This window comes from Symphalangus syndactylus, chromosome 12 (genome assembly GCF_028878055.3).
Source record: "Symphalangus syndactylus isolate Jambi chromosome 12, NHGRI_mSymSyn1-v2.1_pri, whole genome shotgun sequence".
NCBI lineage: Eukaryota > Metazoa > Chordata > Mammalia > Primates > Hylobatidae > Symphalangus > Symphalangus syndactylus.
In genome coordinates this window covers 76,091,724-76,106,119 of record NC_072441.2, presented here as the reverse complement: position 1 = coordinate 76,106,119, position 14,396 = coordinate 76,091,724, and the positions used below count along the sequence as shown (strand labels likewise).

General features: G+C 38.0%; 1 pseudogene; it reads right to left on the bottom strand.

Annotated features, from left to right (window-relative positions):
* LOC134734857 (embigin-like) overlaps positions 1–14,396 on the bottom strand; it is a 66,245-nt pseudogene that overhangs the window by 8,862 nt on the left and 42,987 nt on the right.

Here is a 14,396-nt window from a genome sequence, read left to right as displayed (position 1 = left end):
TCCTTGTACCTCTGGTAGAATTCGGCTGTGAATCCATCAGGTCCTGGACTCTTTTTGGTTGGTAAACTATTGATTTTTGCCACAATTTCAGAGCCTGTTATTGGTCTATTCAGAGATTCAACTTCGTCCTGGTTTAGTCTTGGGAGGGTGTATGTGTCAAGGAATTTATCCATTTCTTCTGGATTTTCTAATTTATTTGCATAGAGGTGTTTGTAGTATTCTCTGATGGTAGATTGTATTTCTGTGGGATTGGTGGTGATATCCCCTTTATCATTTTTTATTGCATCTATTTGATTCTTCTCTCTTTTCTTCTTTATTAGTCTTGCTAGCAGTCTATCAATTTTGTTGACCTTTTCAAAAAACCAGTTCCTGGATTCGTTAATTTTTTGAAGAGTTTTTTATGTCTCTATTTCCTTCAGTTCTTCTCTGATTTTAGTTATTTCTTGCCTTCTGCTAGCTTTTGAATGTGTTTGCTCTTGCTTTTCTAGTTCTTTTAATTGTGATGTTAGGGTGTCAATTTTGGAGCTTTCCTACTTTCTCTTGTGGGCATTTAGTGCTATAAATTTCCCTCTACACACTGCTTTGAATGTGTCCCAGAGATTCTGGTATGTTGTGTCTTTGTTCTCATTGGTTTCAAAGAACATCTTTGTTTCTGCCTTCATTTCGTTATGTACCCAGTAGTCATGCAGGAGCAGGTTGTTCAATTTCCATGTAGTTGAGCGGTTTTGAGTGAGTTTCTTGATCCTAAGTTCTAGTTTGACTGCACTGTGGTCTGAGAGATAGTTTGTTATAATTTCTGTTCTTTTACATTTGCTGAGGAGAGCTTTACTTTCAACTATGTGGTCAATTTTGGAATAGGTGTGGTGTGGTGCTGAAAAAAATGTATATTCTGTTTATTTGGGGTAGAGAGTTCTGTAGATGTCTATTAGGTCCGCTTGGTGCAGAGCTGAGTTCAATTCCTGTGTATCCTTGTTAATTTTCTGTCTCGTTGATCTGTCTAATGTTGACAGTGGGGTGTTAAACCCTCTTATTATTATTGTGTGGGAGTTTAAGTCTCTTTGTAGGTCACTCAGGACTTGCTTTATGTATCTGGGTGCTCCTGTGTTGGGTGCATATATATTTAGGATAGTTAGCTCTTCCTGTTGAATTGATCCCTTTACCATTATGTAATGGCCTTCTTTGCCTCTTTTGATCTTTGTTGGTTTAAAGTCTATTTTATCAGAGACTAGGATTGCAACCCCTGCATTTTTTTATTTTCCATTTGCTTGGTAGATCTTCCTCCATCCCTTTATTTTGAGTCTATGTGTGTCTCTGCACATGAGATGGGTTTCCTGAATACAGCACACTGATGGGTCTTGACTCCTTATCCAGTTTGCCAGTCTGTGTCTTTTAATTGGAGCATTTAGCCCATTTACATTTAAAGTTAATATTGTTATGTGTGAATCTGATCCTGTCATTATGTTAGTTGGTTATTTTGCTCGTTAGTTGATGCAGTTTCTTCCTAGCCTTGATGGTCTTTACAATTTGGCATGGTTTTGCAGGGGCTGGTACCGGTTGTTCCTTTCCATGTTTAGTGCTTCCTTCAGGAGCTCTTTTAGGGCAGGCCTGGTGGTGACAACATCACTCAGCATTTGCTTGTCTGTAAAGTATTTTATTTCTCCTTCACTTATGAAGCTTAGTTTGGCTGGATATGAGATTCTGGGTTGAAAATTCTTTTAAGAATGTTGAATATCGGCCCCCACTCTCTTCTGGCTTGTAGAGTTTCTGCCGAGAGATCAGCTGTTAGTCTGATGGGCTTCCCTTTGTGGGTAACCCGACCTTTCTCTCTGGCTGCCCTTAAAATTTTTTCCTTCATTTCAACTTTGGTGAATCTGACAATTATGTGTCTTGGAGTTGCTCTTCTCAAGGAGTATCTTTGTGGCATTCTCTGTATTTCTTGAATCTGAATGTTGGCCTCCCTTGCTAGATTGGGGAAGTTCTCCTGGATAATATCTTTTTTTTTTTTTTTTTTTTTAGACGGAGTCTCGCTCTGTCGCCCAGGCTGGATGCAGTGGCACGATCTCGGCTCACTGCAAGCCCCGCCTCCCGGGTTCACGCCATTCTCCTGCCTCAGCCTCTCCGAGTAGCTGGGACTACAGGCGCCCGCCACCACGCCCGGCTAATTTTTTCTATTTTTAGTAGAGACAGGGTTTCACCGTGGTCTCGATCTCCTGACCTCATGATTCGCCCACCTCGGCCTCCCAAAGTGCTGGGATTACAAGCGTGAGCCACTGCACCCGGCCCCTGGATAATATCTTGCAGAGTGTTTTCCAACTTGGTTCCATTCTCCCCGTCACTTTCAGGTACACCATTCAGACGTAGGTTTGGTCTTTTCACATAGTCCTATATTTCTTGGAGGCTTTGTTCATTTCTTTTTATTCTTTTTTCTCTAAACTTCCCTTCTCTCTTCATTTCATTCATTTCATCTTCCATCGCTGATACCCTTTCTTCCAGTTGATCGCATTGGCTACTGAGGCTTCTGCAATCTTCATGTAGTTCTCAAAACTTGGCTTTCAGCTCCATCAGCTCCTTTAAGCCCTTCTTTGCATTGGTTATCTTAGTTATACATTCATCTATTTTTTTTCAAAGTTTTTAACTTCTTTGCCATTGGTTTGAATTTCCTCCCGTAGCTCGGAATAGCTTGATCGTCTGAAGCCTTCTTCTCTCAACTCGTCAAAGTCATTGTCTGTCCAGCTTTGTTCCATTCCTGGTGAGGAACTGGGTTCCTTTGGAGGAGGAGAGGTGCTCTGCTTTTTAGAATTTCCAGTTTTTCTGCTCTGTTTTTTTCCCCATCTTTGTGGTTTTATCTACTTTTGGTCTTTGATGATGGTGATGTACAGATGTGTTTTTGGTGTGGGTGTCCTTTCTGATTGTTATTTTTCCTTCTACCAGACAGGACCCTCAGCTGCAGGTCTGTTGGAGTTTGCTAGAGGTCCACTCCAGACCCTGTTTTGCTGGGTGTCCGCAGCGGTGGCTGCAGAACAGCGGATTTTCGTGGACTGCAAATTCAGCTGTCTGATTGTTCCTCTGGACATTTTGTCTCAGAGGAGTACCTGGCTGAGTGAGGTGTCAGTCTGTCCCTACTGGGGGATGCCTCCCAGTTAGGCTGCTTGGGGGTCAGGGACCCACTTTAGGAGGCAGTCTGCCCGTTCTCAGATATCCAGCTGCGTGCTGGGAGAACCACTACTCTCTTCAAGGCTGTGAGATAGGGACATTTAAGACTGCAGAGGTTACTGCTGACTTTTTGTTTGTCTGTGCCCTTCCCCCAGAGGTGGAGCCTACAGAGGCAGGCAGGCCTCCTTGAGCTGTGGTGGGCTCCACCCAGTTCAAGCTTCCTGGCTGCTTTGTTTACCTAAGCAAGCCTGGGCAATGGCGGGTGCCCCTCCCCCAGCCTCACTGCTGCCTTGAAGTTTGATCTGAGACTGCTGTGCTAGCAATCAGTGAGACTCCGTGGGCATAGGACCCTCCGAGCCAGGTGCAGGACACAATCTCCTGGTGTGCCGTTTTCCAAGCCCGTTGGAAAAGCGCAGTATTAGCGTGGGAGTGACCCAATTTTCCAGGTGCCGTCTGTTACCCCTTTCTTTGACTAGGGAAGGGAACTCCCTGACCCCTTGCGCTTCCCTAGTGAGGCAATGCCTCACCCTGCTTCTGCTTGCGCACGGTGCGCTGCACCGACTGTCCTGCACCCACTGTTTGGCACTCCCTTGTGAGATGAACCCGGTACCTCAGATGGAAATGCAGAAATCAGCTGTCTTCTGTGTCACTCACGCTAGGAGCTGTATACTGGAGCTGTTCCTATTCGGCCATCTTGGCTCCACTCCCTCAAGAATATTTTCTAATGGGGTTATTTCTAAACTAGGCAACTATACACAAAATGTAATTTCTTTTCAAAGAATGTAATTAAATTTATACCTAAAAAACAAAGTACCAGCTAATGAAACATTAAGAGTATCTTCATATGTATAATGTAAACATGCCAAAAACCATCAAATAACAACTCCGTTTGTCACTGCTCTTTCTTTATGAACATAAGCTAAACAACAAGATAACAAAAGTATAAATCATCTTAGGAATGCTGAGTCTGTTACAATCTTGTTTTTTAGTAAATAAATGTTGTTTTGTTGTTGTTTTCTTCAGATCAAGGAACAATCTTACCTTTACACTCCCATTACTACTGTACTAGGTCCAATTTAAAGGAAAACAATTTTGAGATTTACATTTCAAAACAGTAGAATCCCCTATGTAAGAGATCAATGGCTTGTTTTTCCCATGAAGTTCAGGGACTGAGAATAAAATAGAGAAATGTATGTTACCGAAAGAGTTTAGGTAAAGGAGATGTATTAAATGTGCAGATATTGTCCCCTTTTATTTTTTCATTACATTATTTTACATATTTTCAGTTATATATAAATGAAACTAATTTATAGTAGTTAGGGTGTAGTTAGTAGTAATAATAATAGTAGATAGATTCAATATAATTGTCTCCAATGTATAGAAATGGAAGGTCTTCTATTATTGAGCCTAACAACAAAAGTATTGTTCCTTTTTGGATAAGTTACATGTTTTGGGTAAGAAAGAGGCTTCATGTTTTCAAACCCCTGTTCTTTCTTCCCACCTACTAAGCTACCTTAGAGTAATTATTTTCTTCAAAGCTTTAACCTCAGGTAGCATTTGAGTGAGAAGATAAAATTTCCAGGATAGGAAATCTTTAGTTGATACTAATTTATGAAAAGTCAGCAAAGAGTTAGAGAAAGTGGGAACAAGGAACAAGGGAAAATTAGCAGAAAGAGAATAGCATAAGAAAGAAAATAAGATTTAAAAATGCTTTCATGTGGTTTTGTAAAAAATATATATATATACTAATATCCATTATGATAAATTTCCTAGTCAAGGAAGTTTGAAGTAGATTCCGTTAGAAACAGAATACAAATGAGCACTGAATTTAGAAAAAAAAATAAGTTTTAAGGATGTAAATAACTTGGTAAAGAATATTAAAAGATAAGAGCATAAACAGTACAATGAAAAGCCTACATGGTACAATCAGTTCCTTCTGATTGACCTTGAAGGATGTATTATAGAAGGTACACTTACACTGAAGATGTAGACTCATCAACTCAGATTATTTTGTTAATTTTTTTCTTTTATTTTTTTGAATTTTAGCAGGTTTTTTGCTTCATTTGGTTTTGTGTGTCTGTGTGTGCGCACATGCGTGTGTTTGTGTGTTTACTTTTTTCATTTATATGTTTAGTTTGCCAGTAGGGAAAGAATGGATGAAATCATGTCAACTAAAGACCTGCAGATAAGCAGAGATTGGAGCTTGGCTAAAATAGGGAATCTTTGCTGAAGCCACAAGGTTTCCTACAACCTGAGAGGAAGAGCAGCCACACTTCCTGAGTTCCATCTGAAGAGGCACAAGATGCATTAGTGCATTACTAGGGCAATGACCTCTACAGCCCTGTTAGGCTCACCTTAAAACAAACGCAGCTTTGGAGTGCAGGCTTTGCATTAGACACTAAGTAGTTAAGGACACAGTTTCTGCTTTCCCAGGTTGTTTATCTCCCAGATATCCTATTTCTCAATCTCTACATGTTTCTTTCTGGCAATTGAGTCATGCTTTAGCAGGAAAATATGTGTTGAAATAGGTTCAAAATACCAAAATTTACCCACAGGCTAAGAATAAAATGTGGAAGAAAGGTAATTCTTGGGGAAAAACTTGGCAGAATATACACTGCTTTTCAGTATTCTTCGAAGAGCCACCTGCTTGGGAAGCATACTGGAAGCTGCAAGGGGCTTTTCAAGAAAGTTGAGTATTCTACGAGATTTGACGAGGAACACATGACTATGTTATTAAACCATCCCAACTAAATATTAAGATCAGGCTGTAAATTGCAGGTAGCTGACAATGACTGAGTGACAACATGGAAAAGCTGAAACCAAAATTCTGTTTTCTTGCCATCTCTTCAGTTTTCTTGATTATCCCCTAGACTAATGACTAAAACACCATAAACCATGCTTTTGTTCTGCTATATATGGCTAATAACAGCAGTGTGGATTTAAATTATAAAATGCACTATGTTCAGGGAACATGATATTTGTTTGAACTATTCTGGGGTTCGAGGCCACAGCTTATATTTGGAAATATTTATTAATATAAGGACAGTGAGACAGTATTCTAATGTGCCCTGTTGACCTTTTAAGACTTTGCATAAAGTAGGATGCATAAGAGTGCTAGGGTTGGAATAAACCAGGTTTGAAGGTGGTGAAATTGCTGATTCAGGCTAGTTTCTAGGAAGATGGGGTTTGGATATACCCAGTGAAAGTAACAGCTCTCTGGAGTTGTAAAATTGGAGACTATATTTGTATATTCATGAACTAGAACAAATTGGCCTAAATGTCATACTGGTTCAAAGACTTTTAGGTATCACCAAATTAGGAAAAAAGATTACTCCATGTAGTAAAAGAATGCTAACTATACTTCAACACTGGGATCCAGGGCTGAAGTCCCAGCTGATTCTATTATGCTACCTTTCCATACTTTGAATTTTTAGATACTTCCAGGGGAAGACAGATAGTTGAGCTATGACAAGCTTCACTATATTTGCTAGTATCAAAATCTCATCATGACTTCCAAAAAGTTCTTGTTCTTTACCAATTAAATTTCTTCATACTTTCTACTAAGAGATTTTAACATTGATAAATATTATGGAAGCTTTCAGCAACCACTCAGAATATTTGATCCACTACTGAGAAACACTATAGACCATCACTCGTCTTTCTCTTTCTCGGGTGGCAAGAGAAAGAGAAATACATAATCGGCTATATATATATATATATATATACATATATATAATCGGCTATATATTAGCAGTCACAAACTTCCAGTGTACATTTCTGCTGTCTCCTCTGTCCTGGCATCAACAGTGAAACACATAAAGTCAGCAGGTTTTTGTGCATTGAACTAATCAGTAATCTTGAGGGCTTTTTACAACCTTGTAGTAGTAAATCAACCAGCACCCATAAAGACAGCAGCAGGGACTTTGCTGATGAATTGTTCTGAAGACTCAGGCTCATGCACTACAGGTGGCTCCTGTAGTCAATGGCAGAAAAATTTATCTTTGGCTCAATTTAAAATAGAGAATAAAACAGGCTTTTCATCTACATGCAGTTGTAAGTATTCTAAGAAAAGATAATTATTCTTCTTAGGAAAAACCATTAAGTAAACCATACGGAGAAATAATATAATAGGACATTTATAAAAATATAGACCATTTTATAAGCCTTTCAGACCTATTAAATAACTATAATATGAATAATGTACAGAGGTCTTTAAATACTACTCAAGTAAAATTATTTCTCTAAGCAATATTCAATTTAGATGAATTATAGAGAATTTTTATTTTACCAAGGAAGATTTGAAAGGACCCAACTTATTAATTTTATAAATATCTTCAAGATATAATACATACTTAAAAGTTACGTTAATGTTAAATGGGCATTAAAAACAAATTAGCTAACCTAAACTGCTTCAAGACAACTAGAAAAGAAAAAAAAGGAAATATTCAGTGATTCTTTGCTTTCCTTAAAGCCTTGATTTAAATCCTAGGCCTTGGGTCAATGCTGCTGACACCAGCCAAAATCAGCTTAGTTATCTCAAAACACCTGGAGAATCAAGAGGCCTCCCGTGTGAATACTTGCAATTCAGTGTATTGGTATGTTGAAAAGTAAAACGTTTGTTAATCTTCACATTAGACACAAGAATGATCACTTCCACATAATAATTTAAGTAATTATCAAAACTAATGAGAAAAATGTGTTATCCTCAATATTGAAAGCAGGTATTACTAGTACATATTTCCAGAGCACAATGTCTTAGAAAAAAAAATGAAAACAGTGTTTAAAGTTGAATATCTTGGGAGCACTTTAAGTCACAAGATTCTGTGAGCATTTCCTCAGAATTTGTGGACCTTCTTTACATATTTTTTTAAAAACTCAATAAAACATGTTCACTGAAATTTTGTGTGTTTAATATTTTTTGCTCATTGGGAAGAAAAAGAAAGAAAGGGAGGAAAAAAGGAAGGAAGGAGGAAGAAAGGGAAGGAAGGAAACGAATTCAAAAGGTGGGAGGGAAGAAAGGACAGAAAAAAGGAAAGGAAAAGAGAGATTAAGGAAAGAGGAGGGGAAGGGCAGATGGGGCAGGGGAGAGAAAAGTGAAATGCAGAAGGAAAAGGAAAAGGAAAGGAAATGTATATGGTGTTATCTAGTCCTTCACTAAGTTAAAGGCAAACGGAGGGGAAAAAGTTAAGAAAGAATATACATGACAAAAATAATCAAAGAATGATACTGTTTCTGCTTTTGGAGAGACCAAGATATATAAATACAAGAATTTATTATATTCACCACATTGGAACAATTACAAAGCCATAAAAATAAAATGACTGTGAGTGCAGAAGGGATGCAATGAGGGACACAGGAGTGAACCATTAGATCATGGCAATGGTGAAGCAAGCCATTCTGCTATTGATGGAGCCTTGAGAATAGCATCCACATTCTGTCACAGCAGACAGTCAGGCTTTATGAGTTTTATGAAAAGTTACAACAATTTTCATGTTTCCTGGGAAATTAGTGCAAAGCAGAGTCCAACGTATTGCATTTCCCAAATACCAGAATGATATTATGGTTCACTAATCACCACAAAATACTGGGTTTTTCCTGATAATTATCTAACTCAAACAACTAGTCTTTAATATGAGATTGAGACCTCCTTGAGTTTTGGTTTAATGATGGTAACAGTAAAATATTTTAATTTGTTTCCAAGGAAAAGAAATGTGGACGATATTCTGGGGCTTGTATATATCTTTAAACTTCCTTACTTGGTGAAATAAAAAGTAGGCAACCCTTTGTGCATCTCCATATTATTTTTAAGTTTTATGGATCCTAAAATCCCATGTCCTGGAGCTATGGATGTAGAACATCAACCCACACTCTCAGAGGCTGGGACCACAAAAACTTAGAAATGTGGAGGACTATTATAAAAGCTATGAATTTAGAGAGATAAATAAAGAAATTCAGGCGACTGATATAATTCACTAATAATGTGGTAGGCTGGCCTTTTGAACTAAAACCTGTGCTTTAAATTGAGGAATAGAAGCAGGAAGGAAGTGGACTTGGGGGCTAAAGACCATTTTCAAGGCTGCCTCTTGTGGCTCTGGAAAGCATATGACTTTTTTTTTTTTTTTTTTTTTTTTTTGAGACGGAGTCTCGCTCTGTCGCCCAGGCTGGAGTGCAGTGGCGCGATCTCGGCTCACTGCAAGCTCTGCCTCCCGGGTTCATGCCATTCTCCTGCCTCAGCCTCTCCAAGTAGCTGGGACTACAGGTGCCCGCCACCACACCCGGCTAATTTTTTTTTTTTGTATTTTTAGTAGAGACGGGGTTTCACCGTGGTCTCGATCTCCTGACCTCGTGATCCGCCCGCCTCGGCCTCCCAAAGTGCTAGGATTACAAGCGTGAGCCACCACGCCCGGCCAAGCATATGACTTTCTTTCAGCTACATTATGTTTATTATTGTAAAAATAATTTAAAAATTACAAGATTGAGAAATCTAAGAACATAATGCTGAAGTTATTTAACTATTCCTCAAGTTATTAATATTGACCTTTGAAATTAAGTGTTCCCTTTCGTTCTTTTCCCTCTTGAAAGAAACAAGAATAACTTCCCATTTGTTTGCTATTAATGATGGTGAACATAAAGATAATTCAAGTTATTAATATAGGCTTAGTTCTCAAAACCTTCTTAATGAAAATGAAAAGACTTAGCCATTAATCAAAATTTAAAAAGAGAAATAATTCTGTAAATATGCAAATTAGAATATTAGCATAACATTCAAGTGGCTGCAGAGGAAAGAATGCTCAGTCAGCAAAAGTATTTAGAATTAAGCTACTTTTGGTGAGCAAGGTAGGTTAAAATTTGTATACTCACCTGTACTGGGTATACAAGGTGCTTCTTGTTGCACTGACAAGATAATTATTCTCAAGTTGTTCACTATCTTTTTTTCAAGTCATATTTACTGCATTCAAATCCCCAGATGTTGTGAACTGGCATGTGAGATTTAATTAGAAGGTCTTACTAAAGTGATATTTTCTTCTACTGGCATACTAGAATGTTCTATTAGCACAAAAGAGGACAAAATGTGAAAGTTATATTCAGAGGAATCTAATATATAAAACCTTTTAAATTATTAACAGTAGTGTTTTATTGACAATTTCTCAATGTAACATTCATTTGAAGAATTATTCCTCTATCAACATAGTTGGTTCCCTTTCTCATTCCCTTTTATGTGCACACCTAAAGAAAAGTTTTGATCCAACATTAACACAATTAAAAAAAAACCTAAAGCTGTGCTAATTATCTCCTTAAGCTCTGTACTGAGCAGAATATAGGGTAGAGAGTACCCTATAACATGTGCCATATGCTCTGACAGTGTAAAAACAGCACAACTGTAAATACAAACACATACTCATGGGTGAGAATGGAATACCTGTTTCAGTAATTTTGAGTAATCATGTTGTTGGTAGTTATTATGAGAATGTTTTGTGTGTAACATGGATTTGAGTGATGTGTTATATTCTAACCATTCCTAGTCTTCTTCAGGACCTGTAGGGACTGGATATAGACATAGGTACAGGACAGATCATTTAAATAAGCATCCAGTAGTTCTGAATTTTAACTGAATTTCAGTATCAGTATGAATTCATGAGGTGTTTATCTTTTTTTGACTTTCAAAATAGATATTTATTTTAGATTGATTGATTGATTATCATAAGAACACTTAACATTAGACCTTCCCTCTTAGCAAATTTTTTAAACTTGTACCTAAAAAGTAGTCTGAAGGGTTCTCAATTTCTCTTCCCATCTACAGGTGGGAAGAGAAGGAGCTAACCCTTAGAGAAGCTTTAGGGAAGTTGAGGTGTTTATCTTGAAAACAATACACACACACACCACACACACACAGAGACACACACACACACTGAAGGGGTCCAGAATATGCCAGGATAGCACACAAATTCTTTTGAGTAGAAGGCATTTGAGTTCCTAAAATAGCTACTCTGACTAAAAGCAGAGCCTTTCAAAGGAACTCCAAAAAACCTCCATTGTCATAAATCCCCTCCCTGGGTGCAATAGGGAGAATGGATTCTTATCACTGAAGATGAGAAATCTTCACACCACACCTAAACAGACACTGTCACAAAACTATCATATCTTCCACCTGTTTTCTAAAGGGCTCATTTATCTTTCCTAAAACTCATTTCGTTTTTCCATGAGCGGCCTTTCTCTTCCTCTCCTTACCCTACTAAGATAGCATATAAGCCCCCACTTTTAACTGCCCCTTTGAGCTACATGTTTTTCTAACTTTTGTCCATATGTGATTAAATGCGCTTTTTGTTTTGCTAATCTGTCTTTTGTCAGTTTAATTCATTGAGCCTGAAATTGTCAAGAATTGTAGAGAAAAGGTTCCTCCCTGACAGTTTGGCAAGGAATATGGAATGGTTAGGACTCCCCACTCTTCCACTCCAACCCCACTTCCAAAGCCTGAGATTTCAGTACCTCTGACCCAGCAGGTAAGTACAAGCTTTTTTTGCTTGCAGTCTGAAAAGTTTTGCCTATTTTATTTCATTAATTTCTTGGTATTTTATGGCATAATTAACATGTGAGTATTATTTTTGAAAACCATGTATCTTTTTATCTCTGTTCTTTTTTAAAAAAAACAGATTTTCTTTCCTGGACTTTCATTCTTCCACATGAACTTCTTTTTTTTTTATTATACTTTAAATTTTAGGGTACATGTGCACAACGTGCAGGTTTGTGCAAGGGTGCACTAGAGCAAGAGCAGTAAGAGCCTCTACTTGTCTTTTCTTTCTTCAGTTTAACTCTGAGGTTCCCAACCACTAACTCTCCAACAATACACACACACACACACACACACACACTTAGGGAAAACACAGAAAAGTTAACTTTAATTTTGAACAGTGGCAAATAAAGAAAAAATATTAAGCACGTACCTTGTTTGTCCTACACTAACTGTATCACTGGCTAACCAAACAGTAGAGAAAGTAAACGTTCTCTTTATAGAAAAATTCCAGCAAATGAATAAAAAAGAAATCATACAAATATACCATAATGATGCTGCAACCCCTAGTGAATCATGGATCTAGGCATTTTGCATCAACTGCTGCAATAATTTCAAAAACAAAATTATGTCTCTCTTGAGGAAGAATACCCCACTACCTAGGATATAGTCTTGTCAAAAAAAGGTGCTGGAGGAGGTTCTTGAAACTGGTTAAGTCTCTGGATCCAATTCCCAGTTTACAGGAATCCATATGGATTATGGAAGAACACATTAACCTACATTTCATGAAAGTAATCGACAAAATCCAGATTCTGGGAAAATTCTACAAAATAAATGATCTGGTTTTTTCTTTTTCTTTCTTTCTTTTTTTTTTTTTTTTTTTTTTTTTTGAGATGAAGTTTCATTCTTGTTGCCCAGGCTGGAGTGCAATGGTGCTGTCACAGCTCACTGCAACCTCCTCCTCCCGGATTGAAGAGATTCTCCTGCCTCAGCCTCCCAAGTAGCTGGGATTACAGGCACCTGCCACCATGCCTGGCTAATTTTTTTGTATTTTAGCAGAGATGGGGTTTCACCATGTTGGCCAGGCTAGTCTCAAACTCCTGACCTCAGGTGATCTGCCTGCCTCGGCCTCCCAAAGTGCTGAGATTACAGGCATGAGCCACTGCACCTGGCCTGGTTTTTTCAACAGATAAATTTTAAAAGGGAGAGAGATGTCTTTGTATTGGATGTCAGGTGCTATGTTTGGGGCACCTGAAGATTATAAGATACTCAAAATATATCATTAAAAGAAAAGCAAAACTGAACTGTAATATTTAGGGATGCCTACCTGGGTAATAAAACAATATAGAAAAGCAAGAAAGTGACTGCATAAAAATCAGAATAGTGGTAATTACTCTTAAGGGGAAGAGAAGGAGTTGTGTTTGGAAGATGGTAGTGCATCATATAAACAAATTTCTCAAGCTCTTCTCATTCTCAATAATGGTATAGTATGATTAAATGTAGAATGCAGAGCCAAAATATAGAAAGAAAAATAATACAACTCAAATAAAATGGTCAGGTGCAGTGGTTCATGCCTGTAATCCCAGTAATTTGGGAGGCTGAGGTGTGTGGGATCGCTTGAGCACAGGCGTTCTAGACCAGCCTGGGCAACATGATGAGACCTCATCTCTACAAAAAAAAAAAATGAAAAAATTAGCCAGGCTTGGTAGTGCATGCCTGTGGTCCCGTCTAGTCGTAGGCAGAGGGCGGAGGATCTCTTGAGCCCGAGAGTTGAGGCTGCAGTGAGCTAAGGTGGCACCACTGCACTCCAGGCAGGGTGATAAAGCAGGGCCCTATCTCAGGAAAAAAAAAAAAAATTCTATCACTTTCAATTACATTTGAAACTTTAAGAAATGCTTCCATAAGCAAGGACCAGATGCAAGGTTTGCCAATAGTGAAGTACAGCTCGTGCAAAGTGCTTTGTGAGCACATGCTTGAAATAACTGCTTGTATAATTGCAAAATTGCTGAATTGAATTTAATGCTGAAAAAGAAAAATAACATTTGATGTCTCTAGAGTACATATATTGCCAGAGACTACCTTATTCCTTGCAGTTCCCTTTACTGTGCTCTATTTCACTATCCTAGCATATTTTAAACATTTTGCTAGCCACACCAAATTATTCCAACTACCTTTTAAATGTTGGTGCCCATCAGGATTTTACTCTCTGGTCTCTTTACTTCTCAATGTGGCACACCTTTGTTGGATTCAGCTATTAACTCTAATGCTCTTTACTTGCAAAATTAGAAACTCCACTGAATTCTTTTTTTTATTTTACAGCTCCAGGTGTCTACGGACCATCTAAATCTGGATATCCCATGGGAACTTAAAACTCAAAATATCCAAGAGAGATCCATTAATATTCCCTTGCGCTGACCTGTAACACTGAATCACATGCAGTAGTGTTTAGTTGATTCTACCGCTAAAATGTCAAAAAAATTTGCCCAGTTTTATCCAACCCTCCTATTATTGGCCTTCATTATCTTTCACCAAGACCAGGCAAATTACCTAATTTCTCTTGGCCAGCTTCTCTTGCTCCAACCAAAGCAAAACTCTAATTGTTTAACTGCCTTGATTCTATACCTTGCATTTGCAAATCAAAGTATCTTTGTATTAGACATCAGTTTCCTTATTTGTAAGGTGGGACAATAATATTTCATGAGATTGTAAAAAGTTCTATCATAAGAAATGCCAA